General features: G+C 40.6%; 1 pseudogene; it reads right to left on the reverse strand.

The window, feature by feature from the left end:
- Positions 1 to 7,863: 7,863 nt before the first annotated feature.
- Positions 7,864 to 14,798, reverse strand: LOC149493171 (uncharacterized; annotated as a pseudogene).
- Between the last annotated feature and the right edge of the window lie 360 nt (positions 14,799 to 15,158).

Here is a 15,158-nt window from a genome sequence, read left to right on the forward strand (position 1 = left end):
CCTGATCTTGGTGAACTAAGCACCGGTGGATTCATCAAGTATTTCTTTATATGGTCAAAGGCTTTCTGGCAATCTTCATTCCACTTGACTGGCTGATTCTTTTTCAGTAATTTAAAAATCGGAGCACAGGTGATGGATAACCTTGAAATAAATCTGCTGATGTACTGAATTTTACCTAGGAAGCTTCTTACCTGCCGTTCTGTCCTTGGCGGCTCCATATCCTGAATGGCTTTTATTTTATCCGGGTCAACCTCAATCCCATTAGGTCCTACCACAAAACCTAACAATTTTCCCTTCGTCACTCCGAATACACACTTCTTGGGATTAAGCCTCAAATTGTACTGTTTGACCCGCGCGAAGAACTTCTCCAGCACCTCTGCATGTTCTTCCTGTGTTTTTGTCATGATCACCATATCATCTACATACACTTCCAATCCTTTATGGATCATATCATGAAATAACGTAGTAGCCATCCTCTGATATGTTGCTCCGGCATTCTTCAGTCCGAATGGCATCACTCTATAGCAAAATGTCCCGAAGTCTGTGGTGAAAGCGGTCTTATGTTTGTCCACTAAGGCCATCAATATCTGATTATACCCTGAAAATTCGTCCATGATAGAATAACATCCCATCCCAGCAGCACTGTCTATCAAAACATCTATGTGTGGAAGTGGAAAGTCATCCTTGGGCGAGGCTTTGTTCAGATCCCTGTAGTCGACACAGACCCTTATCCTGCCATCTTTCTTCAGCACCGGGACTGTATTCGCCAACCACTCCGGATAGTGTACTACTTCTAAGAATCCTGCATCCAACTGTTTCTGGACTTCAGCTTTGATCTTGTCCTGCCATTCTGGTCTGACCCTTCTCCTTTTCTGCTTTACTGGCTTAATACTCGGATCTGTAGGAATGAAGTGCTCTGCTATTGATCTGTCAATCCCTGGCATGTCCGCGTAGCTCCAGGCAAATACCTCTAAGTTTCTTTTGATACATTCTTGAAGGTCCTGTCTGAGCTCAGATTTGAAGTCTGATCCGATTTCAATTATTTTAGGATCTTCGGTGGTGCTTAAATTAAATGCAAAATTATGCAATGCATTTATGTCAAATATGCGAGTGGTATAATCAATGCCATGAACGTGACAATCAGGAAAATAAGAAAACAAATAGTCAAAGTTCACTTCCATTGATTGAAATAAAAGAGGAAAACCATCCATAGTGTTCTCAAAGTAAGTATTAGAAAAACAAAATACAGGATTAACTGCCTGTTCAATATATTCATTACAGGTGTCTTTTATCGCCTGAATCACTTCATCGGCATCTGCACCTTCTTCTTCCACCGGGGTAGCTTCTTTCTTGGCATCTCCATGCTCTGTCGCCTTCTTTGCCTTCCTCTCTGCCTCTTCGGCACCTTCAGCAGCTAGAACAGACTGGAGGATCCGTGCCTTGGCCTTCTGCTCTTGCACTGACTTGGAAGCTTCATCCCCAATCCCCAAAAAGTCTTCAAACTCAGATATCTTCTTCGACCAATCAGATTCAGTATTTGCTTCTGTCATGCATACCATAAACTCGGTTCCATCCACCAGCTGTTCCAATGAGGGTTCGGGTGACTTGACCAGCTTCTCTTCATAATCGATCATAAATATCTCTAAGCCGGGATATGTTTTTCCTCTGCTCTGAAATTCCCCTTCAGCTTGTGGAACAAAGAAAATCTGATTCAAGTTTGACCCTCTGACCGGAGATCGAATCTCATATCTTTCCTTCTTTCTATTTTCGAAATACCCCAGCCCGCGTTTGTCTTGCTGCCCGGATGCTGATGAAAGAGGCTCAAACCTTCCTTGCAACTCCCGGCCCAAACCTTTGCCGTACTGCCAATTCATCTTCTTCATCATCTTTCTAGAAAAAGGACTCATGCTGTTTACTGCACTCTTGCTCTTGGCGATGGATGCATCAATCACTACCACTTGGAAGCCTGATAAGGGTACCGCAATTCTAGACCTTCCACTGCAGCCACATTCAGATCCTCCTGTGCGTTAATGGTTACCACGTCTGTACCCCACGGGATTTTTACTTTTCTATGCAGAGTGGATGGAACCGCACCTAGAGGATGGAGCCACGGCCTTCCTAACAAAAGAGCATAGTTGGCTAGGATGTCCAGCACAATCACGTCTACCCAACTTTCCACTGCCCCGGTGGATATCTTTGCTTTGAAGGTCCCTTTTGCATTCCGCATAGTGTTATCATAAGCCTTGACCACCATAATTGATGGCTCAAGCTTTGATTCTTCAATTTTAAACTTTGACAGCATTTTCAACGGACATACACACAGTGCGGACCCATTATCCACCATCACATTCCTAGTATCTCGTCCATTGACGGCAATTTGAATATACAGTGGCTTACAGTGGTTTTTTCCCTCTGGTGGGAGGTCTGAGTCAAAGAAAGTGACTTCGCCTATTCTTCGCTGTAGCACATTGATCATATCAACACTTTGAATTCGAGCCGGCACTCTGACGAAAGTCATGGCTTCAAGTAAAGCTTCTCTATGCTCCTTAGATGCTATCAGCAAATCCCATATCGAAATGTCTGCCCTGGTTCTCTGTAATTGACTCAGCACCGAACTGGCAGTGACCCCATTAAGCGTCTTATTCTGACTGGTTTCTCCTACTTCGCCAGCCTTCTTTTGCCCTTTCATTACCTCCTCCTCGTTCTTTTTCTCCTTCGGATTCTCCCCGCCTTTCTCCGTCACTTTCTTCTTTATCCCCTCAACAACAATCTCTTTTCCCTTAGCCTGCATATTATTCTCAGGATTGTACACTCGCCCGCTGCGGGTCAAGCTCTGAACACCTACCTCATTCACTTCTTCCTCACTACTGTAATACCATTGTTCTTCTTGATCGACCAAATTCTTTTGAATGGCCAGCTGGAGTTGCTCATCTTCATCTTCCGGTACGTCGCCTACCTTCACAGTGATACTTTTCTCAATTTCAATTTTCAGTGGCACCTTCTCTTCCTCATCACTGCTACAATCGTCCCATATGTTCAACATAGCGCACATCCGCTCTTCCCATTCCGCTTCGGCTAATACCACTTCTTCTGGTAATCCGCTCCCGATCGCGTTGACCGATCCACTCGACTGAGACTTACGAGGCGGGTAATTGTACTGATATTGGGGAAGCGAATTGTTCTTAGTGCTTGGCTTATTCTTTTCTGAAGGCTTGGTAATTTTTCCACTGTCAATCAAATCTTGAATGTCGTGCCTTAGTTTGAAACATTTGTCAGTTGAATGCCCTTTGCACTGATGGTAATCACAGTTTCGGTCCATATGCCTCCCTCGCACGGGCTTAGTCGGATCGACTGGTAGCTTTGACAACACCCCGTTCTTGATGCAAGATCTTAGTACTGTGCTCAAAGGTCTTCCTAAGTCAGTGAACTCTCTCCTAGTTCTCTCATTAACTGCACCTATCACGGCATTACTGGCTCCTGACTGATTCTGATTACTGCTTCCGGCACCTCTGTCACCATAAGAAGTCCGGTAATTACCAAACCCTCTGTTCTTCTTCTTTTCTTCCTTGTACAATTCCTCGATGTTTAGACCAGCACTTTGAACCAAAGAAAAATCAGTGAGCGGCTGAGTCAGCATCCTTTCTTTGAAGAAGGGCAATAAGCTCCTGCTAAAGATTCTGATCAGCTCTTTGTCCTTTGGCCTTGTCTGAACTCTATACAGCTTAGTCCTCCACCTTCTGTAGCAATCAGAAAAGCTTTCATCCTTCCCTTGTCTCAAACTCTCCAGATCACGCAGACTGAACTCATCACTCTCTTCAGTCTTGAAATGTTTGAGAAAGGCGGTCTGCAGTTTGATCCAATTCTTCTGAACCTCCTCGTCTAAACCGTCATACCACCTCCGATAATCCTTATGTAGTGTTTGCGGGAATGCTCGCAAAACATCTTCTTCGTTATACCGGTTCATTTGGGATACTCGGAGAAATTCAGACAAGTGAGAACAAGGATCATTATCTCCTTCAAATATGGAATGCTTGAAGGTTTTGAAAGAAGCCGAGTTGGTCGGGTGCAGGACATACTCAGTTATGTGAAAATGGTGGTCGGGTCTTTCTCCTTTACTGCCGCCATCTTGTCGAACCTTTCTTTCAGATCGGGGAGTTGCTTGAGCATATCATTTTCAACCGGGATAGTGTTTCCGACAGAAGCCTGATTACTTGACACAGGTTCCGGGATTGGTCTTTCTTCAGCCACAGGTTGGCTACCTGAAGGAGGAGTATTCTGGTTTTGGGCCCTGTCTTGAGCAAGAGCCGCAGCCACAATCTGGGCAATGGTCCTTATCTGAGCTTCAGAAAATCCGGTCTCATTTTTTGTGTTATCCGCCATTTCTGCTGGATCTGAATCGGGTTCTGAATCTGATGAACTGGACTGATTCACGGAGTTGACTGGAGCGAATTCGGGGATTGGGGATGTTCTGATTAAACGCTGACCAGGATGCCGATTCCAAACTCTCAAAGTGGTTTCCCGGGAAGGATCAATTCTGACAAGAAAAATTCTGAGTTACAGAGGGTCCTGCATGTATGCATGTGAAAATGAGAGCACATAGGATGGAGAATGCGTTTCTAATGCGCTAAAGCCGATATGGAGATAAGATCTCGATTTCAACGACCGGATCAAAAATTCGGTATGAATAATGCATCAACAACTTATTTTGTATTTAAACATTTCAAGCATTATCTGTCGTCAATCGTTCCTTTTGGATTTACGGTTGACTATTTTCTCTCGAATCCCTAACTTTTGCCTCGGAATGAAAGAATTTCCGAACGGGATTTTACTTTTTGTTGTTTATTATTTTTTTTTTTTTGTATCCTTACTTTTTGCCTTGGAACATATGGTCCCAAGCAGGATTTTCTGTTATTTTGTTACAGAATTTTATAATCTCTCACTTATTTTCAGATAATACGAGAAATGTTGAAATACAAAAGAACTGCAACCCCCTTATAACTCCCCTTTCTTTTGGGTATTAATTCACTATAAGTGATTGCATTATATTATTCATAATGAATTCGAGATCCGGTCTCAAAATCAAGATCAAATGTCCATACCGAGCATTAGCTCTTATTAATGCATGGCTGAAAAGGAAAGTGTTACATGGTGCATGAATGTCACAACATATGTACAGTTTATATCAAACAGGGGAATGGGAGTTGGGAAATGCATGCCTTCCAACCTTATTTCTCCCACACACGGATTCCATTGGTATAAATTCTGACATCTGTTTCCTAGGTATTGGTCTAATCTCGACAACCAACAGGGGGTTTTGAGATTGACGATATAAACTCTCGGAAATGAATGCGGCATTACAACAGCAAATAAAATCGGGTGCACCTTAGGGGAAGTAACTAAGGTTTTCAACTATATGCATTGGCTTTAGTCTTATTGGGCTTAACAAAGTCTGGGTTCCGCAAACAGGATTCGGGCTTTTGTTGGGCCTACTCCTTTCGACGCACCTTTAAGGTACTAGGCTTGCGGTTGGTAGTAATGTTAATCCTCGGATGGATGCACCTAAATCGCATGGTCTAGGCTAGATCCACCGTCAAACTTAACACCAGTACCGAAGGGTGATACGGGTAGAATGAGGTGAGAAGAGAGAAATGCAAGTGAATGCAAGGACCCTAAAAATGTAAGCAATTTAAAACATATACGGACGATTAATTATTTTCCATCGGCTTTTTCTAACCAATTTTTATTTAGAAATGATAGGCTTTCAGAGTCAATTCCTAATTGCAACCACTACATTGTTTATTAAAAACAACCGGGGATTAGTGGGTGCAAAATCCCCAGTGAAGTCGCCAAACTGATTTCCCCCCGGAGAAAATCGAAAAGGGTCTTTATATTTATTTTGGAAAAGGAGGTGACAAAACCTTTTTTTGGATATGCGATGCCGATAAATCGGTCTTACAAAACTTTTTAGTCGCCACCCATTATTTCGGCAATGGGACCGTTTTTCAATTTTATTTATTGAAAAAGTGACTCCATTTAACCCATTTTTATTCAAGGCCAAATTATTTAAAAGACTGGTCAAGCGAACCAATGCGGTTCTGGGTAAGGGAATTGGGTACGTCGGCCCGTTGGAAGCCGACGCCCGGAAAAACTGGCCTCTTTTAACCTACGATTTCTAATTTGATTTTATTTTAGAAAAGCCAATTATTTAAACCCAACCCGAATAAATCGAACCGAGTTCCTATGTGGAAAATTAATTAACCGTCCCAATTAATTCATCCATTGCATTCATCACAAATAAAGCATATTGTTCACCATCCATTCATAACACATACTAAAATAAAATAAAAGACCCGCTCTTGCCTTATGGTTAAAGGCGGGCCACAAACCGAATTCGATAATATGATAAATAATAAATAAAGAGAAATAAATCCTAAAACCTCATAATCATTAATAATTAATCAATTTGATTTGATTAAATCTTAATTTGCCCATATTTGATCACTTTCTGAGTTGAGATTAAAATCTGCTTAATAATATGAAATTAAGATGAAATAGGGAAAATATACTAAAATTTTAGGACAGTTGCGTCACGCGGGTGTTCCATGAGGAACAGTCGCGTGACGCAGCTCCCCTTATTCATGTTGTTGGAAATAGGCACAGTTGCGTCACGCAGCTGTTCTACGAAGAACAGTCGCGTGACGGAACTCCCAGCCGCGTGACGGAACTGTTCGTGATTTATTGGAATTCTTAGTTTTATTGATTATTCATCCAAAATATCACATTAAATATACAAGTATCCTGGGCATGCGAATAGCTGCGTCACGCAGGTGGTCCAGTCCGGATTAAAGACTTTTGGACATGAACAGTCGCGTCACTCAGGTGGGAGCTGCGTGACGCGGCTGCCCTGATAACTACCATTCAAATTGCTGTTTTTACGTGTTCTTTTTATCAATAGAGGTTTAATACAACTCAGAAACACTCAGAGATGGGCAAAATGTAGCTTAATCAAAACCAAACTAACTAAAATACTAAGAAAATGAGACTTTCATAAATAAGTATCAAAAATGCAAAAGAATGGTTTAGATGATTACCTAACCCTCAGATTTGAGGATTGCATACGATATGGTTGATCTAGGGATGAAGCTTCACGATTCCAGAAATGTTCAATACCCAATCTTAGCAATAAAACCTTTCTTTTTATCTTTTCCTCTCTTTTCTTTTTATGTCCTTTTTATATTTTTTTTTTAAGCTTTCAATCTATGTGCCTAATGGCTTGATCTTCCTCAAGGTTACTCACTGGAGTCTTTGAGGAAAACCCTAGCCGCAATCGTTTCCTTTTTGTCTAAAATGCCTTAGTCTTTTGAGAGAAAAAATGAGGAAAGTTTCAAAAGTCCCGTTTTTGCTGTGTAATGCAGTATTTATATGGCTAGGGCAACAGGGCAGTTGCGTCACGCAGGTAGGAGCTGCATGACGCACCCGCAAACCTGCGTGACGCGACTTACTTTTTGTACAGTTGCCGCGTATCCATACAAACAGTGCAGGCCGTTGCACGGGCGCGCGCCAGAGGTGTCAGTCCTGTTAGAGCTGCGTGACGCAGCTAAGAGTGCCGTCACGCAGGTACTACCTGCGTGACGCAGCCCTAACAAGGGTCAGGCTCCTTTGGGCGGTTTGATTCTATTTTTGGTTCAACCACTCCTGATTTATCGTGATACCCCATCCCTTGTCCTCATATCATCATTGGGTCAGGTGGAGGCATACAACCACGCGTCAACAACTAACTAGTTGCGTATGTCATTCTTCTTTGTCTTCTTCATATCCTTCTTCTTCTTCTTCTTCTTCTTCTTCTTCCGAAGTACCTAAGACCTAGGGCTCTGGTTCAACATCTTCTTCATCTGACATACCAATCTTAACATAAGTCTCATCTTCGTCGTCAAGTCTATTCGTTAAATCTTCAAATATTTGGATCGATACTTTAACCCCATCAACTCGAAATGGCTCAAACATTGATGTTAAGGCAGATTGTTTAGTCTGGACATCTTCTACAACTGATTTGGCTTTTATCTAGCACACCACCATCTAATCCTAGCGATCTCGCTTCATTGATGGGTATGGAACATAATAGACTTGAGCTGCTTGCAATGTAAGAATGAATAGTTCATACTTTGTGTATCTTCTTCTACTATTAATTTCTATTATGTTATATTTTGGAACCTTCATTTCAACATTGGGTGTTGGATCGAACCATTCACAATTAAATAGTGTTGTCCGTTTTATGCGTATGGCTGGATATTCCAGCTCGACGACCTTAAGCCACCTCCCGTAAAAATCGCTTGACTGTTCACTATTAGTTTGATCCTTTTACACATACTCCAGTATTTAATGCTTTTCTAGTTGACCCATAATGCTCAATATGAAACTTGTATCCATTGACAAAGTATCTCGAGTACATATTTGCGATTAGCAAAGGTCCTTTTGCTAGATCAATAATGAATTTATTACCTATAATACTTTTTGAGTTACGCGTCTGTATAAATAAGAAACATTCAGTCGTTTAACTATTACTTTCTTTGAGTGTAATTTAAAGTTTGAACTGATGTGTACATAACATTTCAAACAAGTTGTGAATTCTTCCTCTAGTCTTGCATCAACAACACCATAGGGTAAACGGGGAATGCGTTCTCGCAATTCAGCCATATATTTCCTACAAAATATATCATCAAATCACATCAAGAGTACTACTTATAATGCATCAACTGTCTTAAACTATAAAATTATATATATTTACTCAACGAATGGGTCACCTCTTCGCAGTTCAACAAAATGTAAGTTTGAGCTACACGAATCTCTTACATGTTCAAACGCCTTTTTTTTGCTTGTCCCATTGTTCGTCCCGGATAGGTAAAAATTGAAAGGTTTCCTTCTAAATTTTCTTCCATTCTATTGCCTCCATCATCATTTTGCGAGACTCGTCGATGTTTAGTGTAAACATGGGGTACAAAGTAGTGGGAACAAAAAGTGGAAGCTTCTTCCACCAAGTATACATTGCATATCGACCCTCAACCTTTGCCTTATTGCGCACGTTCTTCCTTAATATGTGAATATCTCTATAATAAAAAACAAAACATAATAAGCATATTAGTGGAAACAAATTTATTGGTGCGATTGAAATGGTGTAAATGCAAAATATACCTTTCAAACGGATACATTCATTTGTATTGCACTAGCCTAGCCTTTTGTGCTTCAAAAGGTAAATGAATTGGTAAATGCGCCATAGAATCAAAGAATCCTAGGGGAAAAATCTACTGTAATTTGCAAAGGATTATTGGTGTTTCACATGCAAGGCAAACCATATCCACTATTCTTAGGACAGTGCTTGTCAAATCCTTAAAAGAAAGACTCGGCTCTGTCAATGCTTCCCACTCTTTAGTTGGTAATAGCTCCCGGAAAGTTATTGGTATTTATGACATCCCGACCTAGCAAGGCGATCTTAAGAGGGCGGTTAGAGCAAAGCTTCTGGCTAGCTTCTAGGATGGCAGACTAGCTATGGGTAGAGAAATGCTGGACATAGGAATGAATCGGATCATATATTGAAAGGAGGAAACTGATTATTAGAGGCGCCTTTTAGTGGAATGGCTTGGAGAGTTGGAAGAACTCCAGGGTTAAGCATGCTCGCTTAACAAAAATCTTAGGATGGGTGCCACATAGAAAGTTTTCCATTTCACATAAGGGACAAAACCGTTCGGGTCTTGCCAATCCAGTGTGGGGTGGAATTGGCCTGATCCAAAGTGGACAATTCCTTTAGTGGTTGGAGTCGGGCGTGATATTTGGTATTAGAGCCGGACCCCCTCTAATAGATGTATGGTTCGAGGATGAACCACGCGGAAGTTGGTGCGCCTGTGACATCTCGACCCGGCAAAGCGATCCTAAGAGGGCAGGTAGAGTAAAGCTCCTGGCTAGCTTCTAGGATGGGAGGCTAGCTATGGGTAGAGGAATGTGGGACATATGGCTAGCTTCTAGGATGGGAGGCTAGCTATGGGTAGAGGAATATCAGACATAGGAATGAATCAGATCATTTATCGAAAAAGGAAAAACTAATCATTAGAGACGCCTTTTCATGGAATGGCTTGAAGAGTTGGAAGAACTCTAGGGTTTAGTATGCTCGTTTAACGAAAATCCTAGGATAGGGGACCACCTGGGAAGTTCTCCATTTTACCTGTGGGACCAAACCGTACGGGTCTTGCCAATCCAGTATGGGATGGAATTGGTTTGATCCAAAGTGGACAATTCCTCTGGTGGTTGGAGTCAGGCTTGAGAATTGGTATCAGAGCCAGACCCCCTCCAATAGATGTATGGTTCGAGGATGAACCACGCAGAAGCTGGTGGACCTATACATCCCGACCCGGCAAAGCGATCCCAAGAGGTCTGGTAGAGCAAAGCTCCTAGCTAGCTTCTAGGATACAGGCTAGCTATGGGTAGAGGAAAGTGGGACATAGGAATGAATCGGATCATATATCGAAAAAGGGAAAACTAATCATCAGAGGCGCCTTTTGGTGGAATAGCTTGGGGAGTTAGAAGAACTCTAGGGTTAAGCGTGCTCGCTTAACGAAAATCCAAGGACGGGTGACCACCTGAGAAGTTCCCCATTTTACCTACGGGACAAAATCGTGCAAGTCTTGCCAATCCAGTATGGGATGGAATTGGCTTGATCCAAAGTAGACAATTCCTCTAGTGGTTGGAGTCGGGCGTGAAAATTAGTATCAGAGCCGGACCCCCTCCAATAGATGTATGGTTTGAGGACGAACCACGCAGAAGCTATTGGGCCTATGACATCCCAACCCAACAAAGCGATCCTAAGAGGGCAGGTAGAGCAAAGCTCTTAGCTAGCTTATAAGATGACAGGCTAGCTATGAGTAGAGGAATGTGGGACATAGGAATTAATCGGATCATATATCAAAAAAGGGAAAACTAATCATCAGAGGCGCTTTTTAGTGGAATGGCTTGGAGAGTTAAAAGAACTCTAGGGTTAAGCGTGCTCGCTTAACGAAAATCCTAGAATATGTGACCACCTGGGAAGTTTCCCATTTTACCTGTGGGACAAAACCGTGCAGGTCTTACCAATTCAGTATGGGATGGAATTGGCATGATCCAAAGCGAACAATTCCTCTGGTGGTTGGAGTCAGGCGTGACAATATTAGCCTATGCATAAAAACATGACAGTCATGGCTTTTCATCCCAAATAATCTATGTTTTTGCATGTCAACACATCGACCCATGTTAGATGCATATCCATCTGGAAAGCGTAACCCACAGATCCACTCACACAATATTTGCTTTTGCGTCTTGTTTAGCGTGTAAAAAGCCTTTGGAAATCGTCCTGTCTCTACTATCTGTTCTAGCTCAGGACGACGACAAATTTCTTTCATATCTGCTCTAGCTTTGGCATTATCCTTTATTTTCCCATTAATATTCATCATAATGTTAAAGATATTTTCAAATACATTCTTTTCTATATGCATCACATTAAGGTTATGTTGGATGAGCAATGTACTCTAGTACGTAAATCCCAAAATATGCTTTGTTTCTTCCATCCATTGCTCCGAGCAATTCTATCGTTTACCTCTTCATGTCCCAAATCAGTTACTTTCATAAGGCCCACCTCTTCAATTTCCAACAAAAGTTCTATACCTGACTTTATAGGTGGAGGGGGGGGGGTCGTAAACAACTTATTCTTCCGAAAATACTATCGATTTTGCCTCCATGCATGGTCAATTGGGAGAAATTTTTGGTGATTATCAAATCAACACTGCTTCCCACCATTTTTCAAAGCAAATGCGTTTGTATTCTCCATGCAATATGGACAAGCAGTTCTGCCGGCAATGCTCCACCAGATAACATTGAAAGTGCAAGAAAGTCACTAATCGTCATAGCAAAGCAACTCAGAGCACAAAATTTTGAGAATTTGAAATGTCATAAGTTTTGACACCTGATTCCCACAATTGATTCAACTCCGCAATTAAAGGCTGTAAAAAAACATCGATCTTATACTTCGGGTTTGTTAGTCCCGGCTCAATAACACACAAGAACATATACTCTTCTTTCATACACATGGAAAATTATATGGTGTCACAATTACAGGCCATGAAGAACATTATTGCCTTGACTGTCCAAACGGTTGAAAACCATCCGTCCGAAGTCCTAATCTGACTTTTCTAATCTCAGCAGCAAATTACGAATGCTGATCATCAAAGTATTTCCATGCATCAGAATCTGATGGATGACGCATAACATCAGCTTCATGTTCAGGTTTCGCATGCCATCGTATTTGTTCAGCTATAGTATGAGATGCATATAGCCTTTGAAGTCGTGAAGTCAATGGAAAGTAATACATTTTCTTAAATGCTTTCTTTTTCTGTTGTCTCCTAGTTCCTTGACATCGCCTTCTATAGACGCTCAATTTTTGCCCCAAAGGACTCAGTGTTGATAACCTTTTTTGTGATAAAATGAGTTTGAGACATCCGAATTTGATTCTCGAACTAATGATTCGAGTTTAAGAAATGTAACCCATCGGGTCATTTTCACGTTTTCAAGGTTCGCATCGAAATAGGGACGAGAAATGCGTCTCGGGTATGCCCATAACACATCTCGATGCACTGTCTATTTTGCGTGCCACCCAAGCTGATTTCATGAAATATTGCCCAACCTATTTTTTAGGCCCATCAGTGGCACTTGCCACCTAAGCCTTAAAAATTAGGACAACATTCCCTATTTCCCTATAAATGGGAAATGTGAAGAGGAGGAAGTTAATTGCCTTAACAAAACTCTTGCAATTTTATTTCTCAAAACTCCTTTAACCTAAATCTATAACAAGTTTTATAGATTGGGCTTAAAGGAGAATAGTTTTTATCAAAGACATTAATGGATTTGCAATCAAACTTTCTCAAAAACACTAATCAAGTAAACAAATCTCAGATCATTGATTAAAGATCAAAGTTTGTTGGGTATCTCTTGCCATTTCGATCTCAATCTCGGGTTTTTTCTTCAAAGCAAAATAAACTTAGAGTCTAATCTCTTTCTCCATCTCTTTTCCTTTTTATTTTGGTGCTAAATCACCATTCTTAAATCTGGTTATGAGGGAAACCCATGATCAACCAAGAAAGGGGCTTTCTAGGTAGTAGTGGCATACGCCACATGCAGTGGCACAAGCCACAGCACTAGTGCCACAAGCCACAGTGGCAATGGCGCACGCCATTAGCAATGGCCTAACGCCACTTCTTCCTAGACACCTCCTATTACTTATTTTCTGATTTTTCTAATTCGAGCAAGGTCTGCACGCCACTTCTAGTGGCGCATGGACCTTCATTTCAGAATCTCAGTAACTTAAAATCAATAACCATGCTTGATTTTGGGATTCAATCGAGTTAAGCCTTAAGCATTATTGCTTAAAGTGCGTATACGATTCACTTTTGGTCTGGATGAGCAAATAAATGATGGAAATGAGTAGTGATGGTCAAAGTTGTTCATCATTCATAAGAACAAAAAATTCTTGAACTCAAATCTCATTCTAAACTAAATAAATAATAATGCTTTATTATTCTGCCCTTTACTTTGCAGTTCTTTAAATTCCAACACTTTAAATTCCAGTCCTTTACTTGTTATGATCTTTACTTTAAATGCTTTTTAGTTTATGTAAATCTAACCCTTTAACTTTAGTTTAGAACATTCTAACATTAACATTCATCATTTCCACCATTATTGAATGAGTGTATGATATGTGGTTTTATGGATGATTTTTATTTCTGTGTCGGTTGTTCTTGATGTTTTGAGATAGTGCTTTATTATTAAGTTTAATGTAAGGTCCTATTATTCCTTGTATGTAATATTTAGGGAATTTGGGAAATTTGGAGGGTTTATGGGTAGATTGTAATTAGGATATGGTTTGTAATATTTTCTCCTTCCCCCGCTTCTTATGGATGATTTAATTTTATATCTAATGTATGAGATTATTTGCATGTTTGACATTTCTTTAAAAATTGCATTAAAACCATTTTTGCATCTCAATTTTAGTTAATCTTATTATTAAATCATTGTGAAGTAATGGACAACAAGGAGGCCGGTTTAAACTGGGCGGTTCGGGTGCCTAACACCTTTCCGACACAGTACCTAACTCCCTTACCTAGTCTCTGGTTTAAAATCGAGTTAACCGATTCCAAAGAATCGATTAATTCTTGAATTTTCCCTAAAGAGGGTGGTAACTCCAAAATAAAACCTTTACCAAAGTAAAAGAACCTTTTTTTCAAGGATCAATGAATGGGTCTAATAACGAAAACCAATTTTTTAAAATAAAATCAATCAAGCCCATTCTGTTTTCCTTTAACGAAAATAATAGCGTCCTCAGCTTCTATATCTAGGAAGGTTGCAAAACTTGCACACCCTTGATTCACTATCATTGCCCCAAAATATCATACAATTATTACGACAACAATCTATCTTCTCAACCACAAGCCTAAGTCCTAAACTAGCTTCTTCGTTTGGTAAAAATAATCAACCATAGAATTATCATCAAGCAACACTTCTTTCATTAATTACACAAAATCATCATAACACCTTTCAGAAATGTGGTGTTCTGATTTGATATGCAACATTCGCGATAATACAAAGAGCAAAGAATGTCTTTGACAACCTTGCCAAACTTCATGATTGGTGGCACTTAACATATCATTCAACTTTTGCGCGACTGTATTTGGTGACTCTTCCATATTCTCCCAATAGAAATCAGGACCAGCCACATCTTGGACCATATCTTGCGAACGCAATATTGGATCTAAATACAAATCTACGCCCTGACTCCGTGATACACTAGACTGTCGCCCCAAACTATTGTCAATTCGTGTTTCACCATGATATACCCACTAATAATAGTTTTCTACAATCCCATTTTTACATAAATGGAGCTTCACTGTTTCAACATCATAAAAAGTCCTATTTTTGCACTTTTTAAGATTGCATGGACACCTTATTTTCCCTACATCCATACAACATGTATTACTGATTGCAAACTGAATGAAGGACTCCGGACCCTCCACTAAATCTCTCTTTAATAAACCATTCAACTCGTACCTTTGGTACATCCACATACGATCAGCAAACATGTTACCTAT

This window comes from Jatropha curcas, chromosome 10 (assembly GCF_041381405.1).
Source record: "Jatropha curcas cultivar XTBG-Jc1 chromosome 10, XTBG_Jcur_1.0, whole genome shotgun sequence".
Taxonomy (NCBI): Eukaryota; Viridiplantae; Streptophyta; class Magnoliopsida; order Malpighiales; family Euphorbiaceae; genus Jatropha; species Jatropha curcas.